Source organism: Polistes dominula, unplaced genomic scaffold (genome assembly GCF_049000335.1).
Source record: "Polistes dominula isolate Pdom_NZ unplaced genomic scaffold, Pdom_raw_medaka contig_73, whole genome shotgun sequence".
NCBI lineage: Eukaryota > Metazoa > Arthropoda > Insecta > Hymenoptera > Vespidae > Polistes > Polistes dominula.
In genome coordinates this window covers 525,399-550,000 of record NW_028300951.1, presented here as the reverse complement: position 1 = coordinate 550,000, position 24,602 = coordinate 525,399, and the positions used below count along the sequence as shown (strand labels likewise).

The window sequence follows — 24,602 nt, the reverse complement described above, 5'->3', positions numbered from 1 at the left end:
TATTAAGTTCGTCTAGAATTATTTAGTAGAATCATGGATGATCATTTGTTTAACTTAGTGTTTATAAAACAAAAATGAAATTTGTTAGAGATTGATTTTTTTTAATAGATTTTTGTATGACCCCTTATACGCGTACATATCATTGACAAATGTTCATGTAAGTACAGTTACGAGTCAGTTGCATCATGTCATTTTAATAACACTTCATTCTTCTTCTTCTTCTTCTTCTTCTTCTACTTCTACTTGTTTTTTCTTCTTCTCATACTTAATCTCTAGAATCGTCATCCTGATAGCAATAACTCCGACACGTAATCGTTCAAACGGTCTGTGAATAATTAGGTACACGGCACACGCCTGCTCCAAGGATCGGCTTACGACGAGTTGTGTTTTTATGACGTCTAGAAGAACCGAACGAGACGAGTTCAGTTCTACTTTTGGGTCATTTTAATCATACCGCAAGATCATCGTTATCATAGTTGTCGTAGTTGATGATCATACTCGTCGTAAAGTCTGTTAGCTGACTCGAGAACCCTTTGATCCATCATTCTCAACGGGTCAAGAAAGAAAAAAAAAGAAAGAAAGGAAGAAAGAAAGGGAGAAAGATAGGCTGAAACAACTTTGTTGTTTGCGTTGGTGAATGAATGAATGGGCGTTATTCAAGAGACGAAATAATATTTTATGGGAATGTTCATTCAATTTACATGATTATACTGATTGATAATATTATATACGCAAAGTGAGCCATTATAAATATGTAAATGTTAGTAACATAGATATTCCGTTGGACGTAGACATAAAAAAAAAATACTTCTTTGCATGACTTCTTAACGGATTAATTTTTCAATAAAAGTAGAACACTCTTCTTTTCTCGTTCACTCGAGATCGGAATTATCTCGCGTCACTCGAAGGTTTCGAAGAAGTGAGAAGTCATTCTTCTCGAAAGTTGCTTTCCTCCAGCAAAGTCATTTGAAAAAAAAAAGGGGATAAGTTTTTTCTTTTTTTCTTTTTTTTTTTTCAATCGAAACGTCAAGCGTTCGATACATCGCAAGCGGTTGTCTTCTTCGTTGGAAAAGATATTTTTAATGTTCCCGATCAATGCCGAATTTAGGTAAAATGGTTTGCTTGCTCGAGAGGAAAACGACTCGTTCATTAAAATTTCACATTGAAAAGAGTATCTGTAGTTGTGTCATCCTTATATATATATATATTTTTAACGAAAAAAGGGTTTACTACTGTTAATCCTATAATAATTATTAAAAAAGAAAAAAAGGTAAAATTTAAAAAGAAAAAATTGTATATGTGTGTGTGTGTGTGTGTGTGTGAACGTTACTTAAAACCGCCAGTTTGTGCTTGCTTGTCGCCGCGTCTATTAAAGAGCCACGTGGGCGAGGAGTGTGTGAGTTTGTTAAGCGCATACGACGATAGATGGAGTTGCATGTGCACTAATATACATAGGGTGACGCGGGCGTTGGCATGCGCACGGAGAGTAGTCGAGATAGAGAGTGAGAGGGAGATGCACGACGGTAGTAGTAGGAGGAGGAGGAGGAGGAGGAGGAGTGAGCTAGTGGTAGTGTAGTACTTGTATCTTTCTACACATGCGCGCGCGCGGGCGCACACGCGTTCAACGCGAGTGTTCAGCGCGAAAGAGTATTGGAGGGGGAGGTAGGTAATATAACGAGAGTGAGTGCATTCGTTGCGCACACATACGATATATTCTCTCTTTCTCAATTCTCCTTTGGTAGGATGTGTATGTGTGTATGTGTGTGTGTGTGGAAAGGCGCGTGTACGTGCCGAGCCAGGGGTCCTTGCTCCCTGCCGTATGTGGGTCAGCAGTCTCACACACGCTGCTATTCTTGCGTAACCAATGCATGCATACGACCGAGGGCCGACGACGCCGCTCTGCCACTGCTGCCGCCACTGCCGCCGGCTTGCATGCACATGCACATGCACAAGCACAACATACACTACTCTCTAACATAAGAGACGGAAAGTGCAGCCAATGCACTAACCTACGGAGCGCCACATACGCTACAAAGACTATAAGTAAGTAGTTTCTCTCCCTCCCTCTCTCTTTCTCTCTCTCTCTCTCTCTCTCTCTCTGCTGCTGCTACGTTAGCCTATGAGTCTAAGCGCAAACTCTTCTTCTCTATTTCTTTCTTTATTTATTTCTCTATATCGGCCAAGCTTTTTCGAGTTTCACGTTCCTCCCTACGCGGCATTCGCTCTATTAGACGAAGCTTCGTATTACACGTTCCTCCCTATTTTTATATATATACACACACATATACACGATATTTCTATTTCCCTTCGTTCCATTTTTATTTTTATCACATCCACTTATCAGAATGTCTTTGATTTTTCTATTGAAAAATATCATTTGATAATATATATATATATTATTGTTGAATCTTAGAACGACGGTAGGATCCGATTTTCTATAGCATGTAGATTTTACCGCTATAGGGGCCGCGGACGGTGAAAGTGACTCTCCCACGCCATGACATCCTATGACTATGCCTCCCCCCCCACCATTTTCTTCCTCTTCTTTTTCTTCTTCTTCTTCTTCTTTTTCTTCTTGTTGTTGTTCCTCTCGAGTACGATCATGTCTCACAATATCTACTTAGAATAATCTCAACTCTTTTGAATCCTACGTCACGAGATAGGAACACGTATTTTAATAGTTATTAAACAAAGAAAAAAAAAATACTAGAAAACGAAAGAAGTAACGGAACACTTTACTTTCTTATCTTTTCACACTCGACACCGTTACAAACGACGACTCATTAAATTCCACCTTATCTAACCAAACGTGTCTTCTCTAATCGTATATATACACAATAACAATATCTCATGTTTTTCTTTTTTTTGTTAATTTTGGTTGAACATTATTTGTCCTCATTACAATTTTATCATTTCATTAATTATTTATCCAATTAATGACCTATCGATTATAAATGAATTTGTATTTGAAACACGTAAAAAAAATGAAAAATTTGATGATGTCCTATTTGTTAACAATTTTCTTGGATTATTCGGAAAGTAATTTCGTTGTAATTTGTTGTCAAAATGTAGACAATTTTTTTCTTTCGAGATTAAACTTAGGATTATTCGTGTGAGTTTTAAATAGTTTCATTTCGATAAATTTCAACTATCAACGATTTCACGTTGTTGTTATTTGCCAATTTGCATGAACTAATTTCAAAATTGTGTGTCAAGAAACAACGAAATTACTTTCGGAACAATCTAATAAATGAAAAATAATATGAAATAGTTGATGTGTGTGTGTAGTATCATAATGGAGGACAGAAGGCTTGTTATGTTAGTCCTCTGTACGGATGTTCGCGAGCTGGCAGACGGCAAGGAGAGAACGGCCAGTGAGAGTTAGAGAGACCGGTACATTGAACCTCCGCAGTGAAAGTTTCTCTATTATACCACTGGCCTTACCTTACTTTTCCTTAGGCAAACCTTACCGTGTTGTGTCATAAGCTACTGCGAGGAAGAGAGAGAGAAAGAGAAATAAAAAGGAGAAAGAAGAAAGAGAGAGCACCATAGAAAGATCGAAATTCGAGTTCTCGTCGTTCTACTACCGTTACAAATTACGATTCGTTATTTTTAAACTTCACGACTGACTAATGCTTCTTGATCTCTTCCACAAACACGTATATTAGTATCACCAATACACAAGCAAGTATAGGAACGACTTCCAACACTTTCGTCCCTGTCCCTGTTCTGTTCTGTTCTGTTCCTGTCCCTTCTTCTCTCCTATCTTTTCACATTTTTCTTTTCTTCTTCTTTTCTTTCCGTTTCCGTCGAATATACGTACAAACACACACACACACACATATCACCGTTCGTTGGAAATCAGCGCGCGACGATTTCAAAATCCAAACAAATTCTTTTCCTTCCATTTTTAGTTAACACGAGTTCAGCGAATTATTATTATCTTTAGAAATTGTCATTGGCTTTCTGTCGATTTGACGCTCGGAACGTTTTTTTTTTTTTTTTTTTTTTTTTTTAATTATATGCGAAGAGGTGAAGGTGAAGGAGAAGGAGGAAGAGGAGGAGGAGGCAAGTTTGTTGGGGTGGGGACGGACGAACAATTTTAATGTCGAACTTTTGTCTGTTACGAAATGATCGAGTCATCTTTTCTGTCTTTCTCTTTCTTTCTTTCTTTCTTTCTTTCTTTCTTTCATTTATAAAACTGTTGCAATTTGGAGCAAAAGGTGAAGAATCCCTTACTTTCAAGTTTCTAATGTTCGTGCGATCGACCATGGCTGAATTGGCACGATAGCGATCGCGTAAATTTAACTTCCGCGCTTTAAAACGAAAGGAAAGATAAAAAAGAAAAAAAGGAAAGGGGTGGGGAGAAATTTATCTCCAACTTTCTTCCTTTTCTTTTTCTTTTTTTTTTTTTGTTCTCTCGTACTAAATAAAGATAGGATAGTAAATAAAATGAAAAAAAAAAAAAAGTAATAAAAGGATATTTTTGAAAGTATAATTCGTACCTATGTGACGACGTTGTTGCAGGACACTCATATTGGCACACATTTTCTATGTCCACAAGTTAGAGAAAAAAACAAAAGTAAAAAATCCCCTCCTTTAATAGTATCCTTTATTTATTAGTAATCACTACTACTACTATTACTACGTAATCATCATACATAATTAAAATGATATTATTATGAAATCATACGTAGGATAAAGGGAAACAATAATTCACTTAAACTTTCAACTGGGTTTACCAATTGATAATAACATTTTTCCATCGTTTATCCAAAAACGTTTCTCACTAAAGAATAATAATAATAATAATAATAATACGTAGTAACATTTGTAAATTTCACAATCGAATTTAATCGAGTTCCCATCGTCTGTTGTAACAGACCGAACGACGACAACGACGACGACGACGACTACGACGAGTGAACGAAGTGAACGCCTCGCGAAGCCCAAAGTTTTTGGGGCAAGCGGTTTGTGTGCGGGCCACGCGATCCACCGAACTCATGGATGGTTGTGGTGGTGGTGGTACCAGTGGCCTCGATACCAACCGAGATCCTCCAATCCCAACCAAGCCCAATGCCAAAAACTCGAGGCGCGTGTAAACGAGAACTTTCACTCTCTCGTAGTTCTCGTTGAACCGTACGGCCACGGTTACGACGAAGGTGGATCTCTTCACCTGGAGATTTTTAGAAGAATGGGGGGCACAAAGAGGGAGGTGGGGGAGAAGGGAGAGGAAGGAGGATGGCCAGAAACGACAGGAACCAACGAAAGAGAACGAACGACGAAGAATCGCCATGACATTCGATCACGGTCGTCGTCGTCGTCGTCGTCGTCGTTGTGTTATACTACTACGGACAAACTTAAAAAAGATATTTTGCGTAGAGAGAGAAAAAAAGGGCGATGTGACGATGTGTGGTTGCTGCTTGGCTCTGTTGTACGTTTTATGAAGTTGCCTTTAGAGAATCCATGCTTGTTTACGAACCAAACAGGAAGCGTTTTGACGCAAACACGATGACGAAAGAATTTCTAACGAGCATTAACCTCGTCTTCTCACGTTTCTTCGTTTCAATACCGTACACACGATATATACATTTATATAGGAATAATTTTCTCACTTCATTGTTTTTACTTTTAATTAAACAATAAGTATTTTCCATTTACATTTGATTGTTTTTTTTTTGTTCTACATTCGAATCAAACATCTTACATTTAGTTTGTATTTTTAAGTAACGCAACGATCGGTAATGCAAGAGAAATTTTATTTTGCCGTAGATATAAAATTGTCGCTTTTAGTAAATTCGAGAAAGAGAGAGAGAGAAATGGAAGATTCCTTTCTCGCACGAAGGTACACCGTGTGTGTTGTATTGGTTACGTAAGGAATACGTTGAGTATGTGTGTGAGAATATAAAAGTAACTGAAAGAGAAATATCTTCTCTTTTCCATATACGGACTGCACCACTTTCGTGATGTTTTTCTCATCGATACGTTCACACACACACACATACACACACCATAAATATATTTGTAAGAAGAAGAGATCGACAAAAAAATGAAAAGAAAAAAAAAGAATAAAAGAAAAGGAAATAATCTTTCGTATTTCATTGCAATTTCACTCTCGATATATCGAACGAGATCGAAGCCGGTGGTCTCTGTCTCTTACGCGATAATCATTCGAAGAAGATCGACTGGATCCGCATATCCTGGATCGGAGTGAAAGAGGGATAGGGGGGACAGGGGGGCAGGAGGGAGTAGCAGAGGGATAGGGGAGGGGGTACCTGGATCGACTGGTGTTTCACTTTTTAACCGATAAGAAAGTAACGAAAGTCGTCGATGAAAGTTTCGGACAGTGTCGTGCCGGCTGGATGAGCCAATCCAAAAGTGAGGGGGACAACGGAAAGAGTGAGAGAGAGAGAGAGAGAGGGAGAAGGAGGAGGAGGAGGAGGAGGAGGAAAGAAGAAGTTGTGGTTCGTTTTAAAACGCAAGCCGCGTATTTCGTGCGCGTATTTATTCGACGAAAGCAAAAGTACGAGAAGAAGAACAGGAGCAGCAACAGGAGGAAAAGGAGGAGGACCTTGTGAGAGGCGTCATCCTCTTCTCTTCTCTTCTCTGTTTGATTTTTTCTTTTTTGTTGCTTTTTTCTATTCTTCTTCTTTCTTCTTGTTCGTTTTTTTTTTTTTTTTTATTAATATCTTTCACCGTGTCTCTCTTTCTTTCTTTCGAAGATACCGGTTTTTGTGGTGAAACGATAGCATCTTACAGGAAGATCGAACCTGGGTGAAAACCATGTCCTTCAGTCGAAACAGTGTTTTTTACGTTACGTCATTCCTCCGTTGTATCATTTTTATTTGCATTTGACCTATCTCCCCGTTGTTGTTTTTTTTTTTTTTTTTTTTTTTTTTTTTACAGAAAACAACTTGACGATTTCTTTTCTTTTACGTTTGTTCTTCCATTGCATAATTTGTTTTTTTTTACCCCCCTATTGCTAATGCAATTTTTAATAATTATGATAAATTGCACTTTTTTGTGTACGTTTTTTTTCTTTTTTTTTTTCTTCACAAATATAATTTTCTGCATATTGGATAATTAGATTTTTATTTGTTTGTGTGTATTTTTGTTGTTGTTGTTGTCGTCCCGTTCAAGAGTATGCTACAAATAAGTAGTAAGGGATCGTCCACCAGTCTAGAAGTAGGCTACCTGTTGCATTGTTTTAACACACCATATGACGTAGGTGGTAAGTTCCAAAGGATCACATTTCTAAATATCTTTCCAATGACTGGTATTTGAACGAAAATAAATGACTCTGCTGCATTTCTTTTTCCACTGTCCTCGGCCCTTAAAGATATTTCTATCTTCGAACAAAAAAGACATTGAACTTGTAACTCTGTTCTTTTGTCCTCCCATCCCCCTCCCCGCCCGCCCAGTAAACGAAAACAAAATAAAAAGAATGCATGAATAATTATAAATAAATATAAACAAATTTAATGATCATCTTAATGAAATTTCTTTGAATATTATTTATCAATGTATGAATAATATTTTATTTATAATAATTATAATCATGGTAAAAGTAGTTCTAGGATATATTAATTTGAAACGATAAAAATTTGTATAATGGTGTTTATTATTTTGTAGTAAAATTTGGATGACTTATTTTAAAATCCTAGACAACGGCGTTGGCCGGTGCATAGGCTAGCATACGAAATGCATTCGAAATGCAGTCTTGCATTCGTACGCGGCAGTGTGGGCAGTACTGCAGTCGTTCGTACCAGCACGTTATGAGCGGTTGGCCATGGCATACTTAGTAATGTCAATCACACCGTCAGGCATGCACTATCATGCGTTAGTGCGTATATGTGTGTGTGTGTGTATACGTGTGCGTGTATTCGAGCAAGCATGATCGTTCGCTTACCAACACGCACACAACTCTTGTTTCTCGTTGTCGTCGTCGTCGTCATCATCCTCATCCTCTTACTCCTCTTCCTTTTCTTTCCCTCCACTCTCGTGACCCTTTTGAACTTTAACCTCTCGTAATTTCCTTAATAATCGATATCGACTAACAACTGTCTCGATCGAAATCCCAAATTTATTTATCCCCCTTTTTTTTTTTATTTTCATACTCAAAAATGTGTATCACCGATCGATCGATCGATTAATCAAAATTAAAATCTAAACTAAGATTTTTGACGTTTTAATTCGTTGTGGTACAAAATTTCTGATAATAAAATGTTGCATTGAAATTTGATTACGTTTTAAATGAAACAAAATTGGTATAAGGTATTTTTTTTTATTAATAAAGAGGTATTACGTAATGTAAAAACATTAAAAAAAAAAAAAAAACAAAAAAAAAAGAATTAATAACGAAGAGTTAAGCAATTGTTTTGAATAAATAAGCATTTGCTATTGTTATTGTAATAATATTTCGAGGGTGGGACTAAAAATGTCCCACCGTGCATTATGGTGTATCAAAAAGGTGGGACACTTTTAATCTCACCTGTGTCCCAAAAAGTTAAATCGTTGACGTAATGTTTTCTTTTTGATTTTTTCTTTTTCTTTTTTTTTTGCGAATTTTTGTAGAATCATCAATTTTGTACCAAAAAAAAAAAACCAAAAAAAAAACAATATTTCTAGTCATTCTAGTTGCGCAGTTATGTATTTTAGTTGACGAACGAATATCTAACATAAACATATTATCTACAAAACTGTGAATACTAATCGCATTCATTTAGATATCAGTTGCCTGATAATCTACAACTTGCTGTAACTTTGTACGTAAATGTGGTCTCTTTTACATAAACCTTTTGCTTTATTTTATCATTTATTTTCCTAACGTTTATTCGATACTATCTTTTTTTTTCTTCTTCTTCTATTATTTTGCATTAGAAAATTATTTTCAAATGATTATTCCTTCTAATTTTGTTATTTTTAAAATGATTACACTCCTTCGTCGTGTGATTTTCATACACACAATGTTGAATATTTCGAAAACATGGTCGTGTTTATGAATGAAAAACAATCATTGAAAGTCACGTTTTCTTATTTTTAGTCACGATTCTCCTAGCAGCTGGTAGCTGTTGTGTTGAATTTTGGTATTAGCTCGTTGATCAATTAGATAAATATATAAGCATTGATATTGTTTTTTTTTTTTTTTTTTTTTAACTTGGTTTCTTCTTTAAAGAAGGTTAAATCAATTACAAGTTTTTCCGCATTGTAATATTTATTTCAATGCCATGTTTTTATTTTTGTTCGACCATCTACTCTAAAGTATTGCGTAGATCATTGCATTGCAAAATCATACTCTATGAATTTATTTTTATTTTTTTTTGTCTTATTCTAATATGATCAATCATATAAGAAAGTTTAATAAAATTAGAGACGTATTTGTGAAGAAAAAAAATGATTTAACCCTTAAAGTGCACCACTGTGGGTGTTTGACACCCCAACGTGTTTGAGCGCCTCTCCTGAAGCCGCTATTTAATATTTAAAAGTAGTTTGATACATCTTTTTTAAAATAGAATAGGTTTTATACCCATCTGAATTAACACTAGACGGCACTTTAGACAAATAACCTATTTTTTCGAATTCAGTACCGTCGTTTTCGAGAGATCCAAAATTTGTTGGGGTTTCAAACACCCCTCGCCCCCCCCCCTATGTGCACTTTAAGGGTTAAATCGATATAATGCAATCATCATTCCAATCTCAAAATGAAATAGTAATCTAAAGTATTCCGAAATGAAAACCAGTTTATCGAAGAATCCAATAATCTGTTGATCGTCGATCTCGAAGTCCGTGATCTTGGTGGAATTTCATTGTACTAAGGGATCGATTCATCGATTTATCCAAACGATAAATCGATTGACGAAGATAACGAGATGGAGTGTACAGAATCGTCATAAACTAATGTCACGATAGATGCCAGAATAATCACTTGGTCGAGCTGCAACAGCCTTTGAACAGCTTTAAGGCCACGTTACGTCCATGAGAATCGACCTCAAAGGAGTGTCGACATCATACAATCATCATCATCATCATCATCATTATTATCATGATCATCACCATCATCCGCTATATATTATACGCTGTGAGAGTTGTTTTTTTTTTCTTTCTATTATACGAGAAAACTTAGACTAATAAATTACACTCATAGATTTAAAATAACAACGTGCGATTTCTTCCAATCAAATTCGATTAGAATTTTTTCTTCTTTTCAAATAAAATCATTTAAGATTTAATAAGATTTAATATTTTGTTAAGAAAGTAACACGCGCGTTCAATATAACACCGTATATATATATATATAAGAAGGTATTTTTATTTGTATGCTTCGTATCATCGATTCAAAGAATGTCCACGCAATGATATTATTTTTAGAAGAATGTATAAAGATGTCATGCACCTTTTCAATCGCGTTTCCTTCGGGGGGCTATCGGCGAGTATACTCGCATTTGGATGAGAAGATACCGGTACTCGACGACGACGACGACGACGACGACGACGACGACGACGACTGCTGCACGTGTCAGGGTCAAATGACATCATTGCTACGCAAGGATTCGCATGAGCGTGTTGCGATAGTATTTGCGTCGTCGTAATTCATCCTGACGATCGTGTGTGTTCGTTCACGGTCCTAGTTCGAGTTTCAAAGAAACTCCGATACGCGCCGATTAAAGAAATCTTCAGTTATGAGTAAATTTTCATTTAACTTAATAAAACGTTTATTATTGATATGAATAATAATCACTGTCAAACACAATCAATTTCAAAACGATATTGTCGATAATTGTTTGGAAGATCTCGGCGTGGAAGAGATCGTCGTCGTTGTCGTCATTGGCAACGTTTCGAATCAAAGTTGAGAAGAAACGTTTGAAATACCAAAGCCACTGGGTAGAAGAGAGTGGCTTTCGTCGTGCAAGTAAGTACTGGCCATGCGCGTCTAATGCCATCATTACCGAGCGAGTATATTTAGTTTGAGATTGGCATAGGTCGCGAGAAGCTTTGCTAGTTGTTATCCGTATTCTACGTATGTGGCCTCTATTATACATTTTCAAATTCTAAACGACGATTAACGTATTGTAAGTTACTTCATACTATTGAAAGATTTTCTTCAGACGATCGATTGAATTTGTTTTCCTGAAATATTTGTTGAAATTATTTTGTCTAGAGATTGATTTTGATTTATTTCGAAATTGTGTAAAAACTTAGTTGAAGAAGGATTTCGAGTGAAAATTTCGATGGCGCCAAGTAGTTGAAAGACGATGACGATTCATGTCGAGGACGTGGTTGGTGATTGGCCGAGATCCTCGGGTTTAATAATTGGCCTACTGGCTGCACAGCCAGTGCATATACTACTGTAATACGTTAGTATGCGTATAGAGAGTGTTGAGCAGCTGAGTAGTGCATGAACGTAATGTATCCTCTCTCGTATGAGAGCACGTTTGCACCCGACCTATCTCAAGCTTCGTCATCGAGAACTTGAGGTTACGCTAGGTAGGACACATCACTGTTCGTGCCCCTGCTCTTCTCGCTCATCCGCCAGAATAACTTCCCAGCTGTCGGGCTTGCATAATATTCTACTACGCGCGAGCTACAACAACCCTACTACTACTATTTTACCTGGTGGTTTTTTTTTTCTTTAGTCTTTACTTTTCTTTTTTTCATATTGACCAAAATTGGCACCGTGTTAATTTAAATATGTATATATATTTTTTTCTTCTTCTTCTTCTTCAAGAGCATTGCTTATCTTCTTGCATCTAAATTGTATTCATTGAACAAACTTTGCAATTGCGTTTACGCTTGGTTTCTTTTAATATACACGTTTCCTCATTTAACGATTCGTTTTTCAAGGTTGAATAAGAAAAAGAAACAAAATCAACATCATCGAATGATCTTCCTTCCGCTTAAAAAGAGAGAGAACAAAAATGAGAAGAAGAAGAAGAAGAAGAAGAAGAAGAATCTTCACGTAGCAGAGTTTTCTAAAGAAGTAAGTTTTAAAACTTAGAGAGGTAGGAGAAACACGGACACCTGAAGGCGAACGCGTTTGCTATTCGAATTCTCGCGATGGAGGCCGCCTGCGTCCTTTGAAAATATCTCTTTTTTTCTTTCTTCAAAGTTTGTCGAAAAAATTCTCACGAATTTTTGACGAGCCGGAAATCTAGCATAAACATCTACATCTACAACGATATCGACGAGTCGACCTAGACCTTTCGACGTACTCACGCACGCACGTACGCACGCACGCACGCACGCACGCACGCACGCTAATGACACGAGCGTTTTCGACTTTTCGTATTTGCATCCCATTAACGATTCTTCCTCCTTCACGGTTCTTGTTGCTTCTTCGTTTTTACATCGATAATTGGTTACTTCATTTTCGTTATTTCTTTTTTTTTCTTTCTTTAAAAGTAAAAAAAAAAGAAAAAAAAGAAGAAGAAGAAAAAAAGGATTATGTAGATCGAACTTTATTTTAACGATCCACGGGTTACTTTCCTTTAGCGAAGTAGCAAAACATCTTCTTTTTATTTTTTTGTTTGTTAAATATTCTAATTTATTATTATTTCATCTATATAATACTCTTAAGATATATTATTTAAATTATTTAAATTGCATTCGTAGAGTATTCATTGAGTCATTGAGTCAATTTTTGTTTCATTTCGAGTCGAGTCAAAAGTTTGCGGAAGATTTTATAAAAATCTCTTACACCTCTCTCTCTCTCTCTCTCTCTCTCTCTCTCTCTCTGCCACGATTTTTAATTCAAGTTTTTTTTTTCTTTTTATAGTATCGTAACAAAGTTCCTGAGCGTGCATTTTTACGATGTTGAAGGTAAAAAAGAAAAAAATGTTCTTTCAAAAGTCTCTCTTTCTCTACTAAAAAAAAAAAAAAAAAAAAAAAACCAGAAAAAAGAGTAATCTATTTTTAAAATTACTCAACAACTTAAATATTTAAATTCGTTGTAGTATGTTTTTAGTCATCTTCTTATTCGATCTATTAAAGGATCGATCAATCACTTTTGCGAGGGAACGAAAAAAAAAAACAAACCATTGATTATGATAATAAATTACTAATTTATAAATCAAACAAGTCTCGTACTTATATAATAAAACGAATATAAATAAATAATGAAAATAATTAATAAACATCGTGATAAACTTACATCTTTTTTCGCTTAGAACATCCAAATTATGAATTATCGTGGATTAATCTTGTTCTCTTGGAATTATGACCGACGTCTTTAAACGTCGGAACATTTGTTGTGTTTTTTAACAAATAAATGCGTCGACTTTGACGACGACGACAACGACGACGACGACGACGACGACGACGACGAAAAAGATCGACGAAAAAGATCGACGAAAAAGATCGACGACAACACCAATGACGAATCGAATGTCACAAAGGGGAGGGATGTATTTGTTAGGTGTTATACGTCACTGTTCGTTGCTATATCATGCGCACACAGGTAAACGCACATGGCCGAATTCGCGCCTCATTTTATTATACTTGTTTTTTTTGTTTTTTTTATAAGCTTAAACAAATAACTTTTTTTGTTCAAACGTATAATTTTCTATCCAACTCTGTTTAATCATTCAATTTTGTATTTCCTTACATTTGATACACCTACACTTTAGTTGTTGTTTATTATCTTCTTCTTCTTATTCTTATTCGAACGATTTAATGAACTATTACAGTTTATTATTATTGTTTTGTTTTGATATATACAGCGTGTATCAATTAGTCTTTTCGTTTAGTATGATTTCAATCATTCGTCAATGTACACACACGCGAATTGTCGTTGCCGGTGCACTTATCTCACTCTCTCTCTCTCTTTCTACGTGAACCAAAATGGCAGGCTCACGCGGAAACCTTACGTAACGAAACTTTGCTAACTTTTTTTCACCATTTCCCACGATCAACTTGGTCTCGTTGGACGTATGATCATAAAAAGCATCTCACGTTGTCGTCGAATCGAACGTGAGTGTGACCTATCTCGTCGTAATATTTCGATCCTTTACGATCACTGTACCTTCACACACACAATACTTTTTCTAGATTTTTTTCTTTTAATGATTGGCAGTTATAGTTGAATACATTTCGATATTTCATGGAGTCTTTCGTTGGCAGTGCTCGGAGTTCTCCTTTTGTTTTTTTTTTTATAATAATTATTATGAATTATTTTTCTTCTTAGATCGGTCAATGAAACGTCCAAGACGTCCTGATATGTTTTTTGAAGATGAACATGTAATGACAACAAAATCACAGAGTGGACGATTAAAGATCGAACATTTATAAGTGAATTTGTGTATGTGATTATACATATATATATATAAATGAGAGAGAGAGAGAAACAGACAGATAGACAGATAGAAAGATACACGTAAGTATTTGTATGAATTGAAAGATTGGCAGTGACGTTGGTAGAATCGTAAATTCACCACGAACGATTTTCTTATCTTCACAATTTCTTCTTTTTCTTCTTCTTCTTCTTCTTCTTATTATTATTATGTTGTTGTTTTTTTCTTTCTTTCAGCAATCAAGATGACGAGGAGGAACGAGAGATGATGCAAAAAGGGGGGTTGGATAGGCACATAATCTAAAGGTAACGATAATGATCGGTCATTTGAATAGAACAAGGAAATGGAAATAGGCAAATAGAGGAAGAGGACAACACTCGTTGAATATTCTCGTTCGATGTTATTTCGAAAGTCCGTACACTTTCTCTCCTCGGGCTAGCGAGTTTGAAATACTCCGAGAACATTTCCTTCCTCGATCGGAGTTCCCGGCACATCCGTTACCAACTTCCGTATTATAAGAATTGTAGTTTTTTTTTTGTAAAATTTGAAAAGTATATAATTTTGGATGTAAGCAACGATCGAGAAATTTGGGGATTGTCGTAGGTCGGGGTTCGTCGTCAGGAGGACCGGTAGTTCCGGTCGAGACACGTGGTCAACCTCGAGATCGCATGGAAGATTCAATTTTCGCGCGAGTCCTTTTTATCAAAGTACGATTGCAAACGTCATCATCGTCATCATCGTCATCATCGTCATCGTCGTCGTCGTCGTCGTCGTCGTCAAAGTTGTCATCATGTCATCACATACACAATCACCACTGTTACACCGATAATAACTGTTATTATCAAAGATCACAACTTTGATGGTAAAATGTTATAGACACACACAAAATAATATTATTAATTTAATAACAACAACAACAACAACATTTATTGGCGTTTGCAAGAAGGGGGAGAGAAAATGAATTTTGTAATTTTAATATGTGTGTGAATATAATGCGTAAATTTATGCGTAGGCGTAAAAGCGCGCGCGCGCTTTTTCTTTTTTTGATAATCTTTATAAATGTGTTTACATGTTAATAGAGAGTTGTTTTTGTTCTTTGAACGAATGTGTTTAGTAAGAGCATTTATCTATCTATCTATCTATTTATCTATCTATCTATCTATCTATCTGTCTGTCTATCTGTCTGTCTGTCTGTCTGTCTTTATTTGTAGTGTTGAGGTTGCGCGCGCGTTGCCTCGTCGTCCCGCGAGGTGTAAACCGAGTGTCGAGCTGAGTTGGCTTCGACAAAGTAGGGCGACGACTGGGACAGCGGCCACGGGCACCAGCGCTCACCGACGAGGAACCCGTGCGCCGTGCGGTGGAGGAACTGTGGAAGTGGAAGAGAGAACCCTCCGAGTTAAACGGCGGCGTTGCTGTATACTCTACGTTCTCCAGTAGGGGAACCTCCAACTCTGCTGCAACATCATCGTCGTCGTCGTCGTCGTCGTCGTCGTCGTCGTCGTCGGAACTAGCTTGCAAACCTAGCTTACAACCTAGTCAACCTAGCCAGATCGCCAGTTGAACGTTGCATCTTCAACTTTCCTTCTATCTTTTTATTTTTCTTTTTTTTTTGTTTTGTTATTTTTCTCTCTTTGGACAACCAACACCTAGGTTGAAATCTTGGAAATACATCTTATCAGGTCCAAAATGAAATTCGTTGTTGATAGAAAATATTGATTACATTTAATGCTTGCTGAGAGAGTTAAAAAAGAGAAAGCCAGGAGGAGTTGGACTCAGGAGGAGACTTGAGAGAGTTCTTCTCTCAGTCAACCTATACGCGTTCTTGTTCCTCTTTTACGGTCTAGGCCACGATGTTCGATAACCGAAAAACTTTCACCTTCCGAGGAACGTTAGGTATATCGATGGAGTCCGTGACCAAAGATCAGCAATACTATTCGTATGTAAAGCCTTTATAACTCCTTTGCCTTCTCTTGATCTTGATCTTTCGATTTGTTTCGTTACGTAAAATGGAAAAGAGAAATATCACGGTGTGATTATTGGATACTACTTAAGATAGAAGATATTATTTATTTATGATTTAAAATCGTAGTTGGTAAGCTTAGAAAATTGCGCGTGCTGATGTGCGCAGGACGCGAAGGCCGAATGCTGCGACCCCCGGAGGAGAGGAGGACTCTTTAGAATCTACTACGTCACACAGATCCTCTCCGCGAGTCGTCGCCCTGACCTCAAAAGAGATGACTGACCCGCAAGCTCGCTGCTTTTCTATTTGATAAGATAATAAACTGGGATTGGACGGATGAATCTTTCGTTTCTCTATTTCACAATAAATGATACTTAGTTATAATTGCCATTTAGAATAGATAATAATGAATCAGTCACGTTGTAGTCATAAATTTTCGTTTAAGAAAAAAAAAAGAAAAAAAAGGAAAAAAAGGAAAAAAAAAGGAAAAAGAGACCGTGAAACGTCTTATGAACTTGTGTTAAATACGCGAATGTAGGAGCTTCCTGTTTGCAGGTTTGACATTGCTTACGACAATGAAGTAGCTCATGGTGAGTCATTTTTATACGCGTCATTATGAAAAACTGCAGTTTCCAAGTACCATAAGATATTCAAACGATCAATTTACGAGATTATTTTCTATTTGTGCTATTGCATGTGCAAATGTGTTAGATCATCGAAAACGTTCGAATAATCAAATAACCCCGATTTGACGAGATGATTTATTTTGTATTCTTGGAAAAGAAAATAGCTCGTGGCAGGAGTGTTCGTTCGTTCGTTCGTTCGTTCGTTCGGTCGACGATTCAACGACACATATTCGGGTCGCGAGCCGATTGTTGTTTGCCGTAGGATTAAGCGTCAACCCGTTCGAATGGCGAACAATCTATTTCCGGTGGTAGACGGGATACTTTCGTTAAGTCACACTTACATCGTATCGTTCTAGGAAGGCCTAGCCTCTCCAACGTTCCTCTTCTTTTTCATCGATAAGTGTGTCAACCTACTGGCGTGTTATAGCTACTAAAAGAACTCCTCCTCCTCCTCCTCCTCCTCCTCCTCCTCCTCCTCCTCCTCCTTCTTTATACGAGAGAAAGTAAACACGATACCGAGAGTATTAATACTACAAAGCTTATTTACAACTTTGTGCATCGTAGTAATAATAGTTTGGTCAACGAATCAAATTTGTCTGCTTTCAATTAAATTAACTGTACTTTTTTTTAAGTTTTTTTACTTAACAGATCGTTTAGAATCTTTAGAGCTCATCTGGATTATCATTTGTTCTTTGCCAGTGGATCAAGCAAGTGTAGAAAGAAAGATAGAGAGAGACTGACTCAAGTCTGCTTAACCGTTGAACGTTCGTGTGGGATACCGCAAGCCCCACTGACTCACAGAACTACTTTCCCTTCTTTCTCGACGAAGTACCTACCTACCTACCTACCTACCTACCTACCTATCTACCTCAGCCATGAACAGAGCCCCGTTATCCGTGCGGTTGCTCGTCGAGAGTGAAACGTTTTGTGTATCAAACACTTGGTCCTTCTTTTTCTTTTTTTTTTTTTTTTCAGAGGAAATGAAAGAAACACATAAGCCACGCATAATGGAAGATAGCATTCAACATGGATCACTTTTTTTTCTTAATTTCAATTCGAACTTAGAACGCATTGTGACTTTCTTTTTCTTTCAACTCGAAAGCAATGACATTTACTTTTATTAATGATCAGCTTACTTATATATTTTTTTTTCTAAATGTACTTTTCCTTTTTTTTTATTTTGTTTCTTCAACAAAGTAGCACGAGAATGGTATTTTACAAGGAAACGTTTAACAAGATAGGAATGCGTCTATCAGCATAAATAGCACCGCTGAAACCAGTTTAACGCGAGAAGGAATTGGAGCGGCAATGACTACTGTAATGAACAACGAACAAAGAGGGGAATCGTACGTATAATCCCCGATTTTTAAAGTATTACCGATCCTTCGATAAGTTAACGATGTCAAACATGTATACGAATGAAAACGTTTGTTAAAACGTTCTGATCGAAAGTAGATATTCCCCCTCTCTCTATCTCTCTCTTTTTCCTAGGAGATTAAAATTACGTGCATGTATACCGATGACTAAGAAGGGTTCCTATTACATTAAGACTATAGTTAATCTTAGGTGAACATGACCGAGAAATAAAAATTCCTCTTTTGATCTTGAGTCCTCGACGACTTTGTCTTTGTGGGTCAAGATTCAAGTTCTTTGATAGAGAAAGAAGGATTATTATACGTTTCTTTGATCTTTCTCTCATTCTATATCTTTTGCAGCATTTGAATTTGTACAAAAATCAACGAGAGTTTGGAATTTAGAATAAAAAAGAAAAGAACAGAGATTAGTGTCGTTTTCCATTTGGAGCAATTGAGAGCAAACAAAAGGTAGATTTTTAACGAACGAGTAGTTCGAACCATGATAGAAAATGAAATTCAACGATCCGTCTGTTATATTTTAAAACGTGTACGAAACACAGTCGTCGTATAATCGTGAGACTACACTTAATAACGTCACGTTCCATTTAGAAGACTCATGGTGGAGGTGGACTTTTGCGAATAAGTCGAGTCTTTTCTTTTCTTTTCTTTTCTTTTCTTTTCTTTCTCTCTGTTGGCAAAAGAGAGTCAGTCTACTACGGTCGTAGAAAGTGTTTCTTAGCTTATTATTGCGAGGGAACTGGGCATATTACTTCCTCCTTTGAGCTGACCTTTCTCTCTTGAGTTCTTACTGTTACTCTCGCGAATATTCACCACGTGTAAAGATCATCACGAGTTAAAACGTCTGAAATTACTTAGACGTTTTAAACATTTAAAAGGATTTATTTCATCGGTAAGGAGTCGATTGTTCTAACATATTCTTCTTATATGTTATATCTGTTATATCTCTCTACCTACTTACGTATATAAGTACCTACAAAATCTTTCTTTATTTTGGTCTCTTTCTCTCTCTCTCTCTCTCTCTCTCTCTCTCTCTCTCTCGAAAATATCGTACACGACGTTACAGTCATCAGAAAAGCAGACGTCGTTAATAATATCCGCCTATCATTCTCTAACGATTCGCAAACACTCGGTTGAACGACCCGTTTAAGCGAGTTCACGTTTAGCACGGTTCAACGACCTCGAGATAGACTCGCGACTTGCGGCTTTATTTTTTAAACAATGGGGAAAGTCTTGCGAAAGCAGCAACGCTCTCGGACCAAAATCCCTTCCTAAACCTCCCACCCTCAGCCCCCTTCTTAAGGAAAGAGAAAGAGCAACGTTCATAGAAAGAGAATCTCCTTCCTTTCGTTTTCGCATAACTCGATCCATTTCGATGTTCTTCTTCGTTCTTCTACTCGAATGAGGTTGCTTATGTATATCTTCTTTCATTCGTCGAGAAGAAAAGGAAATTCGCCTTTCACCGAATGTAGATGCTTACCAACAAACGAAATATACATACATCGACATAACAACACGCCTCGCCCCTCCTTCTTCCTTCTTGGCTTCTTACGAAACTCGCCTCGGAGTACGAGAGTACGAGTTTGACTGGAATTCGGCCGAGGGAAGGTCAAGGGCTGTACCGTCGAGTACCGACTTTCACCAGAAAGCCAATCGCCTGGACCGGAGACTAACCGCTACTCCAAGTGTTCTTGCTTTTGCTTTTGATTTTTCAAAACATTTACTTTTGATCTTTTCTAATTCACAAAACGTTCTTTTGGAATGTTACTTCGATCGGTTATTCGAACTTTGGAAAAACTTTACTTTGACTCAACTTTCTATTTCTTCTTCTTCTTCTTGTTCTTGTTCTTGTTCTTTTATTTACCAGGTGTGTTTAGTCGACGTATACAACAACAGATTCTATCTTTTTCTTTCCATCAATTTCACTTTGGCCCAAATAAGGAAATTATTTTTGATTTGAAACATACACACACGTATGTTAGATACTTGAATCCTTTCCATTTCTATTACTCGTAATTCTAATGCATCTAATCAAACTAATTTAGTTCGGTTTAAGGTCAGTCCCTCGGTCGTTAGCGTAGTAAATTTAAGCTCGCGTTGGCTCTAAGAAGATCTAGGCCTCCGATAGGTCAATTTCCTTGCTGGTAGGTAACGTAGCTACGCGACCATTTGAATCTTAAATCATATCGGAGAAATCGAGCTAGCTACGAATTTAGATCTCCGTTACGCGATAAGGGCTAATCCGAAACTATACAATTAGCTAAGATTCGATAAGATAAAGATGAAGAGAGAGAGAGAGATAGAGAGGGGGAAAGGAGCAAGGGGAAGGAGAGATAAAATATTACAAAATATTCCCAGTGATTACACGAAATATCTTAGATAAAAGAAACCTTCACTATGTTGAAATAATCGTAGATAGAAATAGAAAAAAAGGGCGGGAATTTGAAAAGTTGGCAAAAAGGTACGCGTACTACTCCCTTTACCCTTCGTCTCTTCGATCTTGGCCAGACTCCATTCACAATTATTGTCCCCGGTTCTCTGAATGAGAGTGGGTAGAACCGTGAATTCATGAGAAACGATTATTTCCACATTCACGTTCGCACGATATCGCCAACTATCCATATTCTTGTATATGTCTCTCTCTCTCTCTCTCTCTCTCTTTATCCCTCTGAATTCTATACTTGTGTGCACGTTCGAACACATAGATAAAACACGAGAGATTCGAGCGAGCGTGTCGATTTCTACGCGCGAACTACGTTCGAAGGATCGATTGCGTAAATATAGGAAGCGCTGATGCATTCACCTTTTGCGCGATGCAGCCTTGCCTCGGCAGAGGTTCTCAACCAGCTCGACGTTCTCTTTTTACGCTAAGCCTTTTTTAAACATCTAAGAATGCTACTCGTTCGGTTATAACATTTCCACGATACTTTTTATTATTATTACTTTTATTTCAATCGTAGAAACACTATTAGACAAGGATTTCGAAAGACGACGTTTAAATTCGTTTTCGGATAGATTTTCATATTTGATTAAAAGTTAAACGAATCGATTTAGATCGTGAAACAAAATAGATAATAAGAAATCCTAGATCGTCATAGTTCGTTGAGAAGCTTTTACGTGGGCCGCGAGGTCGACTAACTTTCTCTTCGCTTCTTCGTTGTCGGCCGATATATCGTAGTTATTGTAAACTATGTAGTCGAGCGTCTAATACTCCTTCTGCCCACCGATAGTGAGTCAGAGATCGTCAATGCGTTCTAACGACAACGTAGCTGTCAACGATACATCATTTTACTTTATGAGAAGCTCGGAAATTGCAGATACGAGTTTTCATCTCTCTCTCTCTCTCACTCTCACTCTCTTATTTTATTTTATTTTCAAAGGATAATTGCAATTACGAATGTACTTTTTTTTTAACTATCGAATATATTCATGTTTTATCTTTTCATAAAATGACCCTATTGAAATCTTAATATATAAATTACGTGTCACGTTGTTTGTCCGCTATGGACTACTAAACTACTGAACCGATTTTAATCAAATTTAGCACACCGTGTGCAGTTTTCACCAATTTGAAAGATAGGATAGTTTATCGGTATAAGGTAATTCGTTGACTTAAAGACATGTGTATCGGACTGATTGGTGAGCCACAGCAACGCGTGGCGGGGCACCCCTAAGTACTCTTATAAAAATCATTTATGGTGTTTACATTATCCAGGATAGAATATAAAAAAAAAAGAGAGAGAAATGAAAGAAACGGAAGGAATAAAAGTCTCGAATAAATTTGTACGCTCCTGTTCGTAGGCCGACTACGCGAATAGACGAAGCGCACGTAATCGAGCGGTGTAACTAAATTTCCGGTAGTTTTCTCTTTCCCGCGAGCGAAACGGCCGACAGAGAGAGAGAGAGAGAGAGAGAAGAGAGAAGAGAGAAGAGAGAAGAGAGAAGAGAGAGAGAAAGAGCATTGCCTCTCTCGAACATTTACGAGAATCTCCCGGCTCTCTCGCAACCGTTCGTTTCGATCGAGCACGGATATTGTCTATTATAGGAACAAAAATATATAAATAAAAATAAGTTTGCAAAAAAAAGATAAGCTAATAAATAAAGATAATAGAATGGATCAGTAATAAGCGTAGGAGAAAGTATTGGTGGACATATTGGTCATTTGATTAATATGATTCAATGATAATGAAGATAAAGTTGTTTGCTTTTTTGTAGTTAAATACGACAAGTAGCTTTTAACTGATGGAATTTTCTCGAAGATTTATATGGTTAATTAGAAAATCGGACCTCTTTTACGTGGTCCCTTGAGAGATAGAGAGACTCGAGAACTCGTCGTTATCCATTAGGATTGCTAATGTGAAACGATCAAAATATCATCGTACACATACGCGTAGAGATAGATAAAAAAATATATGCAGGATTTGGCAAAAAACTTACGTTAAAAAAAAAAAAAAGCAACAACGAAGATGATATGAATATATGTGTAAAACGTTGTTTAAGAAAAAAACAAAGAATTTCTCTTCCCCCTATATTTTTTTCTTTTTTTTTATATGAAATTTTTTCTTTTATAAGAACTCACGCGACGACGTGTAATTTTGTCGACGAACAGAAGATTCCCCGTAACTCGACGCTACTGTGTTACCATCTCCACTTTTCCGTAAACCTCCCACTGTCAGAGTCGGAGGGGAGGTACAGTGACGTCATCGAGCAGAGGAAGGGTAGCCCCATTCGGATGGTGGGGGATGTAGTCGCGGCTATGGAAGATCCTAGAGGGTAACTCGGTAGGGGTTGCTGGGAAATGTTGGGGGATGGTGATGAGGTGAATGACCGACCTAGACTCGAAGTCAGGGGTGTGCAATGTATGAAACCAGCCGTAATAGCAACCCTCCTTCAAAGCAATCTACAAGGGTAGGCTTTACATCCTCTTTCCCTCCAAGCCACCCCATCACCGAACCCCTTCTTTCTCTCTCTCTCTCTCTCTCTTTTTCTTCCCTTTTTCTTCGTGTTTGCTTGCTTCGTCCTTCTTCGATAGATCCCGTGTTCGTTATTTCGAGTCGAGATAGGCTCAATAGGCAGAAGTATGTGCTACAAACACATTTCCTTCTTTTTTTTTTTTCTTCTTTCCTTCCCTTTTCTTTTTTTTTTTATTTTCTTTTTCTTTTTCTTTTCCCAATGACAAAATCGATAAGATTTCCTGCTCCATCTATTTGTCTTTTAATAATTTTGAAATTGGAACTGACTGTCTTGTCGCGACGTACACACATATACAAGCACGAATTTAATGTAACCAAAAAAGGAAAAAGGAAAAAGAAAAAGGAAAAAAGAAAAGCGAAACAAGTTGTTAGCACGCGGAGGTTGGAAGAGAGATCATCGATGCAGATCGACTTTTGTGCACCGATGACTTCGTGTCCTAGAAAGATAAAGACCGTTTCCCGGTCGGTAAACTGACGTGGTAGGTCTTGGACTACGATACGAGGTGAATCGAGTGCACGAACTCTCAGGCATACTGACAGAAAGCTAGAAAGTAAGAGAAAGAGAGAGAAAGAGGATCAATAGCTGACCAAAAATAGGATCTTTCTGATGGAATACTAAGGATAGATTTGTAAACGACATCCGTCGGTTTTTCCCTTTAAGTAAATGAATCGTGGTCGTTTGAAAAGAAAGAAAGAAAGAAAAAAAAAAAAAAGGGAACACAATTTTATCGAGCCGAGCAAAAAAAAAAGAAAAAAGGTTTTAGGTATATAAATAACGAAGCTTTAGTACTCTCCTACCCCCGATGAGAAAAAAAAAGGGGAAAGAAAAAAAGAATGTTCGTAAAAGAGTTTGAAGTAAATGATGGTAACATTGACAGATGTGGTGGTTGATCGTTTACCAAATTCGCGTATTGACCTCGAAAATGTGGGGACCACTCACTACCGTGAGGTAAGGGCAACGAAAAAAAAAAAAAGGAATAAGAGAAGGGGAGAAAATAGGAATAAAAAAAGGAAGAAAAAAAAAAAAAGAAGAAGGATCGACCGGATAGAAAAGTTGTTTCGCGGTTAAGCCGTTGACGAATTCATCCCCTCCCCTCCCCTCCCTTACCCCACCCCACCCCTGGGGTGTCATATATACGTTTTTGCTCTCCCTCGAAGGTTTGTGTGCTCTTAGAGAGAGAGAGCTTAGATTGTTGCATGCACGAGGGTAAGGCACGGCGTTTTCTGTGGCGTTACTGCCACACCACGTGGTTCGTATTGATCCTCTTCGGTGGGTACTACAGAGTAGGAGAGGGGAAACGTGGGGTGGTGGCTATCTCCTCTCTCGCTTCTTTTCCGCTTTTCCATCGTCATTCTCTCTCACTCCCTCTTTACTCGCGGAGGGT

General features: G+C 37.3%; 2 long non-coding RNA genes across 5 annotated transcripts; both read left to right on the top strand.

Moving 5' to 3' along the window:
- The first annotated feature begins 1,243 nt into the window (after positions 1-1,243).
- Positions 1,244-6,900, top strand: LOC149032611 (uncharacterized). Its single transcript, XR_016176513.1, has 2 exons — positions 1,244-2,043; positions 4,884-6,900. It is a non-coding gene; the product is annotated as an uncharacterized LOC149032611 (long non-coding RNA).
- A 4,029-nt stretch (positions 6,901-10,929) lies between these two features.
- LOC107071192 (uncharacterized) lies at positions 10,930-16,586 on the top strand. Of its 4 annotated transcripts, none has more exons than XR_016176511.1 (5): positions 10,930-11,069; positions 11,200-11,484; positions 11,842-11,977; positions 14,522-14,590; positions 15,497-16,586. It is a non-coding gene; the product is annotated as an uncharacterized LOC107071192 (long non-coding RNA). The 4 variants fall into 4 exon arrangements; XR_016176510.1 differs by having other exon boundaries at positions 11,159-11,484; XR_016176512.1 differs by lacking the exon at positions 10,930-11,069 and having other exon boundaries at positions 11,080-11,354.
- The last annotated feature ends 8,016 nt before the right edge of the window (positions 16,587-24,602 follow it).